This window comes from Macrobrachium nipponense, chromosome 6 (genome assembly GCF_015104395.2).
Source record: "Macrobrachium nipponense isolate FS-2020 chromosome 6, ASM1510439v2, whole genome shotgun sequence".
Taxonomy (NCBI): Eukaryota; Metazoa; Arthropoda; class Malacostraca; order Decapoda; family Palaemonidae; genus Macrobrachium; species Macrobrachium nipponense.
In genome coordinates, this window is record NC_061108.1 from 111836026 (window position 1) to 111848191 (window position 12166).

The 12166-nt window shown below is 33.9% G+C and overlaps 1 long non-coding RNA gene across 1 annotated transcript; it reads right to left on the minus strand.

The window, feature by feature from the left end:
- Positions 1–212: 212 nt before the first annotated feature.
- On the minus strand, positions 213–1958 carry LOC135216724 (uncharacterized). Its single transcript, XR_010314900.1, has 3 exons — positions 1821–1958; positions 460–620; positions 213–292 (listed from the first exon to the last, which is right to left on the minus strand). It is a non-coding gene; the product is annotated as an uncharacterized LOC135216724 (long non-coding RNA).
- Positions 1959–12166: the final 10208 nt, after the last annotated feature.

Here is a 12166-nt window from a genome sequence, read left to right on the forward strand (position 1 = left end):
CCTTCAATGCAAGCTTTGGATGACGGAACATATACCCGTAATACCAGTCACGGGTGGCCATACCTTCCCTCCTCCAGACATCAGGAATAGCCGGGCTGCCAACAGCCTCTGCATACTTCAGGACCATCCTCCTGAAAGCTCTCATCGGCAGGCCGTAGAACATGCGCGCAATCTTTATCGAGTATTCCTCGATGAAGAGTTCCTGCGCATCAGTGAAAACCTTCTTGACGTTCTGCTGCTTTGGCACGAACGTCCTCCCATCACTCTCCTTGAGGGACCGAGTGAAAGCATCCTGAAAAAAATAAAACAAAGGTAAAGTGGGGAGCATAGGCCCTATAGGCTAAATGGAAAGTAAAGTTCTTACCCATAGGCCTGAAATAAAAAGGTAAGTTCTTTGGCTAGCCTAGGCCTACCCATATAAATTAAAATTTAAGAGGGCTTAGATTTATTCAAGCTTACCCCAAGAGTCGAAGGTTTCACTCCAAAAAGGTTGCTAGCAGTGCGGATGCTACAGCCTGTCTCAACGCGGTGATTAAATGCCTTCTCCAAGTTGGTCCAATCCGTGGTTAGGATGTTCCTGGGCTGGTAGTTGCGAGGCATGGCTGCGAGGCACGAAGGATCTGAAAGAGATAAATGGCATTAGAGACATAATGAATTGGCCTAGGTTAAATATTTCAATTTGGAAGACTAAACACTATTGGGGGGCACATATTAATTCTAAAAAAAATTAGTTTGCACATATGCTCAAAACTGACTCTATCTTTGACTTTGGCAATCACCCATATTTAATTATTTTAAACCATCAATAATTTTATAAGAGTTAATATATAGTATTAATATTGGTTTTAGGTTAAAATGAGAGTGATTGAAAGAGTCATTTAAAAAAAAAAAAAAAAAATCCTTCTTATACCTCCGTGTTCTCGACCCGGACAAACCTGTCCGAGTCGAGAACACGGACCTTGCATTTTAAAAAAATTTCTTAAAAACAAAAATTAAAAATTGGCCTAGGTTAAATATTTCAATTTGGAAGACTAAACACTATTGGGGGGCACATATTAATTCTAAAAAAAATTAGTTTGCAAAAAAAAAAAATAGCTCAAAACTGACTCTATCTTTGACTTTGGCAATCACCCATATTTAATTATTTTAAACCATCAATTAATTTTATAAGAGTTAATATATAGTATTAATATTGGTTTTAGGTTAAAATGAGAGTGATTGACAGAGTCATTTATCCTTCTTATACCTCCGTGTTCTCGACTCGGACATCACGTGCACACTGTCCGAGTTGGGACCACGCACATCATTTTTTTAAAAATTCGTAAAAAATATAAACAATTGGCCTAGGTTAAATATTTCAATTTGGAGAAGTAAACACTAATGGGGGCACATATTAATGCTAAAAATAATTCACTTCCATCAATAAAACACTTCTTCGAAAAATCACTCGATATTTAGCCGTGGCAAACACCCATTTCCAGCTTTTTTTCCATGGCTTTATCTCACATATGGTACATTATAGTGTAAGAACTATGCAATCATTTCACTTTTTGGAAAATTAGGTTTTTCCAGTACACTTAATTTGCATGAATTTTCAAAAACTGTCCGAGTCGAGAACACGGCATAATTTTTTTTCGCGGGTACCCGAAGCGAGTCCATTCTTGTTTAGGCACTCCGTATTATCACTGATTTTATGCCAATATGGCTATATTACATAACAAAACTTATTACAAGTTGATCACGCCTTATTCGTGGTCATGGCACAATATATCCTGATGCCGAAAATTAAGATCGCGACCTCTTAAAATCGAAATTCTTACCTTGTTTACAAGCGAAGCGTTGGCGGGTAGGTTTGCAAATGGCGTCTAGTTAGGACCGCCTTCCCTCATACGTCATAGCTCTGACGTCATCCTAGGCTCGATCGTTCATTGGTTAATCAAGACTGTCCGGGTCGAGACCTTGTCCGGGTCCTTAATTCCCAGAAGTTAGGACTGTGTTTAGATAAGCATTTGGATTAAAGTAACTGAAGTGTGTTTTAGATGAAATGAATTGCATGTGTAAGTAAAGAAAGAGGTGAGTTTGTTTGCAAGCAGCTGCATTCCACATGTAAGAAAGGGAATTAGCTTTCAAACGTTTTGATTAAAGACTTATTACCTATTGTGTATCAAAAAGAAGAAGAAATAAATAAGAAGAATTTTATTTTTTTCTGCTTGTCACCGTAATTACCAAACGTTTAGCTTTAGTTTTCTGCAAAGTATTGCGATGGATTCGTCCGTCAGTCCACACTTTTTCTTTCCGCCCTCAGATCTTAAAAACTACTGAGGCTAGAGGGCTGCAAATTGTTGACAAGCCACCCTCGGATCATCAAACATACAAAAATGCAGCTCTCTAGCCTCAGTAGTTGTTATTTAAGGTTAAAGTTAGCCATAATCGTGCGTCTGGCAACGGTATAGGACAGGCCACAACCGCTCTGTCGTTAAAATTTCATGGGCCGCGGCTCAAACAGCATTTTCCCACGATCACCGAAAGATAGATCTATTTTCGGTGGCCTTGATTATACTCTGTAGCGGCTGTACAGAAAACACGATTGCCCCGAAGATTGTTTTACTGGTTTTCAGTTGGAATGACTTACATACGAAGAGAAGAAATTATTGAATAACCTGATAATATCAAAACAGTAAGAAATCAATACGAATAATTTGATTCTTCTACTGCTTCTCGTCGTAAAGAGCATATGCTAATTGGTTCAAGATCGTCGATCTGAGAGTTGCCTGATCTGCTGAGCTACAAAGACTCTTCACTCCTGCCGTCCTTGATTAGGACTGATATAGCTTTGCGTTACAATACCGACCTTTGGACTTGGGTTATTAGCTCTTATTTATCTTTTATGCTACAAAATTTCATGCTTCAGTTTTCTGCTCCGTCTCTTCATCCAGGATTGGTAACTCCTATTTCTTAGTTCTTGTCATCTTTTTCTCTATTAATCAGGTAGCGTTATATATAGATCTTTACATCAAAGCGATTACTAGACATGAGAGAGAGAGAGAGAGAGAGAGAGAGAGAGAGGTGAAGTGGGGTGGGGTGGGGGTGACGGGAAACATTTTTATTCTGTGCAATGACATATTTTTTTAAGATTAAAGAATAATGATTTTGTCCGAATATAGTACACCAATTAATTAAAATTACAGATGCAAATTTCCAAGTTAAAATACGATTTATCAACAAAATTAATTTCCTTTAACAGTAATGACGTTGAAATTTTGTTGAACAGAGATCACTTAATGTCAGGTTAGTCGGAATGTTCACTCTTCATCGACGTTGCCCATCAAGTTTTATCAGTCATTTTAGCTCAGGGATAGGAACCGGTGATGTTTTTTCTTTATACATTGTTTCATGTTTTTTTATGCTTCATAATTATTTTTGAGGTCTCTCTTATGAAAGTTAGATATAACTTGAACAACTGTTTCAATGTTTATTCTATCATGGCACTCATATTTACTCGTTCTTCGAGCACAAGATTTTATCTTCACTTGTTTTATGTAGCACGTCAGAACATCGACTGCAATGCCAAATATCTCGTTGTTTCATCATGGCCAGACGTCAACATTATTTACATAAAACAAAACCTGCCCCACAGAACTTCCTTTTCATGTTTCTTGCCTCAGAAACGCAACACAAATACAATGTATTTGTTCGTCCTTTGATCACCGTAACGAAGAGCGACGGCCAATTTACCTCCGTTTATTTGTTCATTTATTTGTCTTGCGCGAGTTCTGGATCAGATCTCGGATGAAAGTCAATATTCTGGAAATGAATTGATATTCGTACAGAGAGCGAGATTACACAGCTCCCGGGCTTCACTTTTATGTAAGTCTTTGAGGTTCTGATGCTTCAGGAGGCCACTTGCATCAGACACAGAGACGGAGCGAGAGCTTCAAACGAGGATTTATCGTTCGTGTTTATAATATATATCATATATTTGAAGTTTAGTCAAAGCTGTTGGCGCCAGGCTTGTGATCACGTTAAGCTTACACTATTAAAAAGAAAATAAACACCTTTCTTCTATCAAAGAAAATATTTATTTTTTAAAAATTAGCTTCCTTTGTTAATTAGATAACTTAGCTCTAATGCTCTAAAAATGCAACGAAGCCGTTGAAATGTAATAAACATGTATATATCATAAAAAGAGATTAGTGCATTTCATTCACCTGACATGCATATTGATGGTTGAAAGTCTCTCTCTCTCTCTCTCTCTCTCTCTCTCTCTCTCTCTCTCTCTCTCTCTCTCTCTCTCTCTCTCTCTCTCCTTAAATAGTAGTAATCAGCCTGGATTTATCTTACTTTAATCTTCTTATTCCAAGTTAACATTAACACAAGCATTATTATAGGTATATGACAAATAAGCCAATTTTTTAACCATAGTTCACTTGTTACTTTCCCTTCCAAACTCAAGGAAAACTAATAAACTTATTTTGCAGCTTACCGTTTAAACTTTTATAGAAATATTTTAATCATATATCCTTATCCAGTTCTTCTTTAGCCTTCAAGGTTTCTTACCTCTTTGTAACACTGATCATTTGATTGATAATATGGTGAACATGTGGATACTCGTGTGTATGGATATTAGCCCGTGAAGGTAACAAGTTAAAATATGTCGTAAATTGTGCACTCGAAAAGGTACATATAACAAAGCGTGATCCTACTTCCAGCTTACTCTGGAGATACTAGGGCACATTGCATCCTCATTCGAAAAGAGATTTTGGTCCAACCTTATGCATGAAGAATTTATTGTCCTATAATTCATTCTGAAAGCAATAGAATTTATCGGTATATATTTAGGGAGATAATACTTACTACACTCTGATTTTTTCCATCTGTCCATCCACCTGTGGTGTTTGCGCATGGTAATGTACACCAAGATATCCTTTTATTTACCTAAAACTTACACAGTGTAACTATTTAAAGCCCGGGACGCAGTGTTACCATGCGCGACCACCACAGGGGGATGGACAGATAGAAAAAAACAGAGTATAGTAAGTATTATCTCCCTAAATATATACCGATAAATTCTATGTTGCTTTCAGAATGAATTCTAGAACAATAAATCCTTCTTGCATAAGTATAGGCGAAATATTTCTAAAACTTTTATTTAAGATAAAGATTTTTTCTAATGTAACCGTGCCTTGCAAGATTGTTTCTAAATAGTAAATAAAAGTAAAGGGGGACTTGCAGAAACTCTTCAGTACTAATATATATAACTTTCAACGTTCGACAGGCTATTTCGTAATAAAAGTTCTTTCGAACATAACAAATCAAACAGTATTTGAAGTATTTACGTTTTCCTTCATCCCTAAGGTATAAAGCCAGACTTTTTACTGCGTTACTCAAATTGTCCCTGATAAATATTTCAAGTTCATCTTGATTCATGCAACTGAAATGTAATTAGGAAAGCATTAACGTTCATCATCATGAAGCTTTTACATAAAGTTTTTGTTCTGAATGACATTAGCCATTTGATTGCTTCGTCTTATACTCATTCAAATGAACTTAATTGTTTTCTATATATATATATATATATATTATATATATAGATATATTATCATTTATTATCTATATAGATATATTAATATATATATTAAGCTATATATATATATATATATAATAATATATAATGTATGTATTATATATGTAGTTGTATATATATCGATTATTATTTATAATTATCATATTATGTATATATATTATACATACATACATACATTTAATATTCATATTACATACATAAATATATACATGAATATTCGTATATTTAGGTTTTATGTCTGACAGATGTGACATAAAAAATGACACTGAATTATAACCTGAAATATTTGTTTTTTTAGTTATTTCCTATTTTAAAATGTAAGCCTTATGAGACTTGCAGGGCAAGCCCTATAATGATATACTTTGAGTATCATTTTGCTCCTATCTATTAATTATATCTATTTCATCTTATACGTTGGCGTATAAAGCATGCGTTATCCGAGGAGCAGATTTCATGAAAAATCTCAAAAAAGAAAAAGAAAAAAGTATAAAAAATGCGAAGGTAAACATGGGCTATCATAACTCTTTCTCTGGAAATGTTGACAGTTTGGGAATTTGCAGTTTGTGTATGATTGACGCTAACTATGAATTTTAAATTTCCCGAGCTGCATTGCTGCAGAGCTTCCGTGCAATAAAATGCGAATACTTTAATATTATTTTCAGATACGGGGTCTAAACAACAAACTGACAGAGTTAATCCCTGTAATGTTGAGAGGGAAAATATTTTGATCTGGTGATCCTTTAGAAACCCTATTCGTATGAAATTTTTTGTTTTCAAAATCATGATACACAGATGTACGAATCCTGTTAAGTAATTAGTCAAGTACAGATATAAAAGTTGTCGTTTCCGTCCTCATGAAATAATTTCGATATATTTTTCGTTAATATTTTTCCGTAAATGGTTCGAACATGCAAAATATGGTTTTTTCGAAAGGCGAGTGAATTGTGTACTGTTTGTGCTTGCTTGCACGCGTGAGTGTTTGCGTGTTTGTCTGTTTGTGCTTGTTTGTGTGTGTATGTGCATGTATGGATGTATGGAGAGAGAGAGAGAGAGAGAGAGAGAGAGAGAGAGAGAGAAAGGAGAATAATTTATGAACGTATGCGTTTACGCGTGTTTGTGTGTGTGTGTGTGTGTGTGTTATAGAGAGAGAGAGAGAGAGAGAGAGAGAGAGAGAGAGAGAGAGAGAGAGAGAGAGAGTTTACTTGGAAATGGTGAGTATGAAAAACAAATACGTTAATTATTCATAAGGTGATGTGATTCACGAGCATCATCCATTGTAGACGTCAGGGTGACGTCTACGAATGGATGAACTTTGGTGATAAGCGACTCGTTCATGGAGGCGTTTTTCTCGCTTGTTATTACATCTTGCAGAGATATAGGTCGTGTGTGAAAGGAAATTGAAGTAGCAGCTTTTTGCATTTGATGGAATCCTTACGAGGAATTCATGAATGGTGCAGGACAAATCTTTCCTGTTGGAAAATAAATATGAAAACTTATTCTAGTTGAGAAAAGTTACAACTGTTCATGAATATTAGCCATAAAATGGTTGCACTCTTCACGTGCCATATTGCACAGACAGCTTCCTTCCCTCTGTTGATTTTATTTTTGATGGTCGAGAGTATTACCTCGTTTTCAACACCAATTTCCATTAAATCTATAAAAGTTAGAAAGGTGATAGGTAATCCTTAATTCCATTATTTCACCATTAAATGAATATTTTCGTAGTGGATACAGTAATTAGTAGACTTGTCAGCACAACTGTTAATTAGAAATAAATTTTTTAAAGTTTCAGAGAGCAATTATTTAAAAATTTTCTGCTTTATATATATATATTTATATATATATATATATAATATATATGTGTGTGTATATATATATATATTTATATATATATATATATATATATTATATATATATCTATACATATATAATATACTATATATATATATTTGGATTAACAAATGCAGTATTTAGCTTTTGATGCTTTTTTTGCTTACATTACTAGCGCCACAAACAGCTAAACGGACCAATCTTGAAATATTATCAGATTTTATCTATGTCGTTCTATTTCTATTGTGGGATTGGGACGAAGGACAATTGCTGGATTAACTTCAGTAGCTAATCCAGGAAAGTTACCGCCAGCATACTCTACAGTGCAGGGTATACTGGGGGTAATTTTCCCTTTCGAAGAAGATAATCAAGAAAAACTGAAGTAAAAGAGAAGGAGGGTGAGGTACCTTCGTCGAAAGGGAAAATTACTCCCAGCATACCCTACACTGTAGAGTATGCTGGCGGTAACTTTCCTGGATTAGCTACTATAGAATCTACATTAGTTAATCCCACAATGGAAACAGAAAGACGTTGATAAAATCTGATAATATTTCAAGATTGGTCCGTTTAACTGCTTGTGTCGCTGGTAATGTTAGCAACAAAAACAGCAAAAGCTAAATACTGCATTAGGTAATCCAAAAATATACATATTAAGCGAAAAAAAAACTGAAAATAATTGCTTTCTGAAACTTAAAAAATGTGTTTCTAATTAACAGTTGTGATGGCAAGTCGACAAATTACTGTATCCACTCCGAAAATATTCATTTAATGGTGAAGTAATGGAATTAAGGATTACCTATCACCTTTCTAACTTTTATAGATCTAATGGAAATTGATGTTGAAAACGAGGCAATGGTCTCGGCCATCGAAAATAAAATCTATTTATTAGAGAAGAATAGAGACAAAAACTGGCCTCACCATTCAAAAAATATCTATTGCAATACGAGCCATGAAAGCATTCATCCATTTATTCCAGTTAGCCAACATATCCGAGATTTTGAGAGAAACAATCTTTCCATTCGAAAAATGGCGGGTGGGCTATCATATCTATTGGGAAGCATGTCAAATTCACTTTGAGCTCCGACGTTTCAAAATATATGATTATTTTCGTGGGTCTCCGGTTCCCTCTGTTGCTTTGAAAAGTTGCACGATTTTGAATGGAATTTTATGACGGGATGATTTTTATCAGCATGTTTTTCAATAACAAGAAATATAAAGGAATAAAAACAAATAAAATGATATATAGATATGAATCCAGAGAAGAAATACAAATACTTTACAAATAGAAATATGGTAATGGCAAGTTGAAAAATATGCATATGAAAAATAAACCTACAGTGTATAATTTAATATATTTACAAATAATTTAATTCAAGGAACTGGTTATACATTTCATGTATTTTCCAGAATCAGCGATAACTATGCATTCATACTTCATTTTGATTATCCTTCCAAGTAACTCGAGCGATTTTAGGTAATAAATTTCCCAACTTATCTTAGAAGTGACTAGAGTGGATTTATCTACTTATTTTTTTTTAGTTATTCTTGAAATAAAGTTTAAGTGTAGATTATAATTTTCATGCAACACATCGTTCATTTTATTTTTCCTATAACCCTGTTACACTAGCACGATTTAGCCTTCGTAACAAACGGTTTAAGCAGTTAAGGATATTACCAAAAATATTTATTTCGTTTTAACTTCACTCGCTTTACGAATAGTAATGAATTGAGTCACTGCTTTTGATTACTTTCTAACATTACTTATCAGTATGGGAGAAGTCTTTCCAGAGTACAAGTGAAAACCTCTTTACGTTGCAGGATATTGACTATGCCTTTCAATATCTCTTTTCTTAATAAAAGTAAATAATTAGATTTTTTTGCACATTTTATGGGGACTGTAACTCCTGATGATTATTCATAGATTGTTTTTCAGCTTTTATGTAAAAATATGAATACTGAGTTCATCTTTAACAGTTCTACATAATCGGGAAAATATCTGTCAACTAAGAAAACTGATAGGCGTGTATTAAAAACTAAGGAAAAGAGGAACGTTTAGGAACTGAAATATGAATCTAAGAAACTAATTATCAATGAACATGTTTGGTTATTGGAAAAAACCTTCTGGAAGGGGACATTATTTTCTTTTACTACCCAACATTCCAAAGATGTTCATATTTCATTTTAAATGAAGCGAAGAAAACAAGCGCTACAGCTGACTTAAAATGGTCTTTGACAACTGAATGTAATTATTGAGGCAGGGTTGCTGTGCAATAAATGCTTTTTAAAACTTAGCTAATAAAATATTTTATTTTGAAACACCATTCTAATGTTCGAAATAATAGTTTTCTCCATTTTTCACATAAACGGCTGGTCGAAGAGACTATTGTATCATAAACCTCCGGAAATATCCCTCAAAAGTCACTGACATGTTTTGCTATTTTTGATATATCATACATTCGTTGGATAACACAGTTATTTCCAGCTGGCATGAACTGCAATCTTATATAGTATGAAAGGTCTTAAGTATGTCAGTTACCTACTATATGAGCGGATGGTTTTTTATTTACAAAGAGATTGAGGGCCCTACACAAACAAATGATTAGAGTCAGGTTACAGATATGAAAACAGAAAAATTATGATTATCTGTAAAAGAATTTCTGAGAGTATAATTTGGTCTTTTGTGAGTTGATGAGCTGATACATTGTACGATATGAGAAGCAGAAAACCGGAATCATAAAATATTTTAGAATAGCAAATATTAGGTTTCATTCTGAGATGTGAGAAAATTCTTTCAAGTGAAGAATATAATACTTATTTTAGATTTCAAGAAGTAGGTAAGTGCGGAATACGGGACACAACATGGCAATATAAGTAAAAGAGGCCCCTGAAGAAATTGATTGAATACTCTGAGGATTACCAAGGAAAGAAATGTAGACCAGACATAACCTTTGATACTTGTGATAACTCAATAACACATTGTATGGTAAGCGTAGTTTCATGGAGAAAGTCAGACATTTTGGATATTCATAGCCGTATTCCGTATATCTGTCTTTTTATGGTTTACCAGCGGACAAAATCTTGCTTTTGGTAGTTCTTTCGAATAGATATATATCATAACAGTGTTAAAGATACTCAAAAGGACTAAATTTTATTAACATCGTTTGATTACATAATAATTCTTTCAATTAAGGATTTCCTAACTCTGCACCTGTTTTTCTGTCCCATATGTTTTTCATTGTCCGCCGTCTTGTTATACCCTCACTTTTTGTCAACATACTGGGAACTTGGGAGAAAATCTCTGGACAAATAGAGTTCAAACAATTTTTAGCCTCCCGTACAAAAGATTGCAAAGGTCCTTCGGTCATTAGTGGAGACGTTCGTTAAGGGTTAGAACTTTCATTTCCGTGTTTAGACGTCGTCTGAGATGCGACTGATTATTTTCCTTCCTCGACAAACTTTTTCTTCCGTATTTCTGGATAAATACCCTGGACATCTATACAGCGTAATCTGACGTAAAATCATTTTTTTAGTGGCGTTTTCTTATATAGTATATATTTTTTCTAAGACTTTATTGCGTTTGTTTGTTTTTCATTGGATAGAGTAGTATATCATCACTAAATGTTAGTAAAACTTATATATATTTTCATACAGATAAACGAAGAGTTTAAAGAGACTTCTCACACACTGATCGGTGATGTTTGTAAGTGGCTACTGAAACCAGACACTATAATTCATCATTTAGTAAAGTGAGTGAAATAAAATAAAAATAAAATACTACTGTTGCAATAACAGCAACCAAACAATTATTATAATTTTCTTAATAACACAAAATAGTTTACTGAAAGGAGTGAAGGGTGCATATGCTGTAGGAAAATTCCGATGCTCACTAAAAAGAGAAAGAGAAAAAAAGGAAAAATAAACAAATCATTCTGCATCAGTTACTTCAGAGGTAAGTTGGGATACGTTATTACTTAAAATGATTTGACCGTTACATGAAAGAATATCGAAAATGAAGTAAGATTGTATATTTTCTCTATTGGTGGAAAACACAAGAAACATATAGAAACATTTCAAACATTTCAAAATTTTATATTATTTGTCAATATGTTTGATCAAACATTGTAGGTTTATTTTTCGTATGCATATTTTTCAGCTTGTCATTTCTATATTTTTGTTTATAATATATTCGTTTCTCTTTTTGGCTTCACAGCTATATACTATTTCCTTTATATTTCTTGTTATTGAAAAACATGCTGATAAAAATCATCCCGTCATAAAATTCATTTCAAAACCGTGCAACTTTTCAAAGCAACAGAGGGAACCGGAGACCCACGAAAATAATCATATATTTTGAAACGTCGGAGCTCAAAGTGAATTTGACATGCTTCCCAATAGATATGATAGCCCACCCGCCATTTTTCGAATGGAAAGATTGTTTCTCTCAAAATCTCGGATATGTTGGCTAACTGGAATAAATGGATGAATGCTTTCATGGCTCGTATTGCAATAGATATTTTTTGAATGGCGAGGCCAGTTTTTGTCTCTATTCTTCTCTAATAAATAGATTTTATTTTCGATGGCCGAGAGCATTGCCTCGTTTTCAACATCAATTTTCATTAAATCTATATGAGTGTGATCGGTGAGGTGTAAAGTTTATCTACAATATTTCTCATTAAATAAATATTTGAGGAAGTGCTGGACCATTTTACGAATTTTGCGCAATTTTTTTCAGTTGATACTTTTTCAAATAAC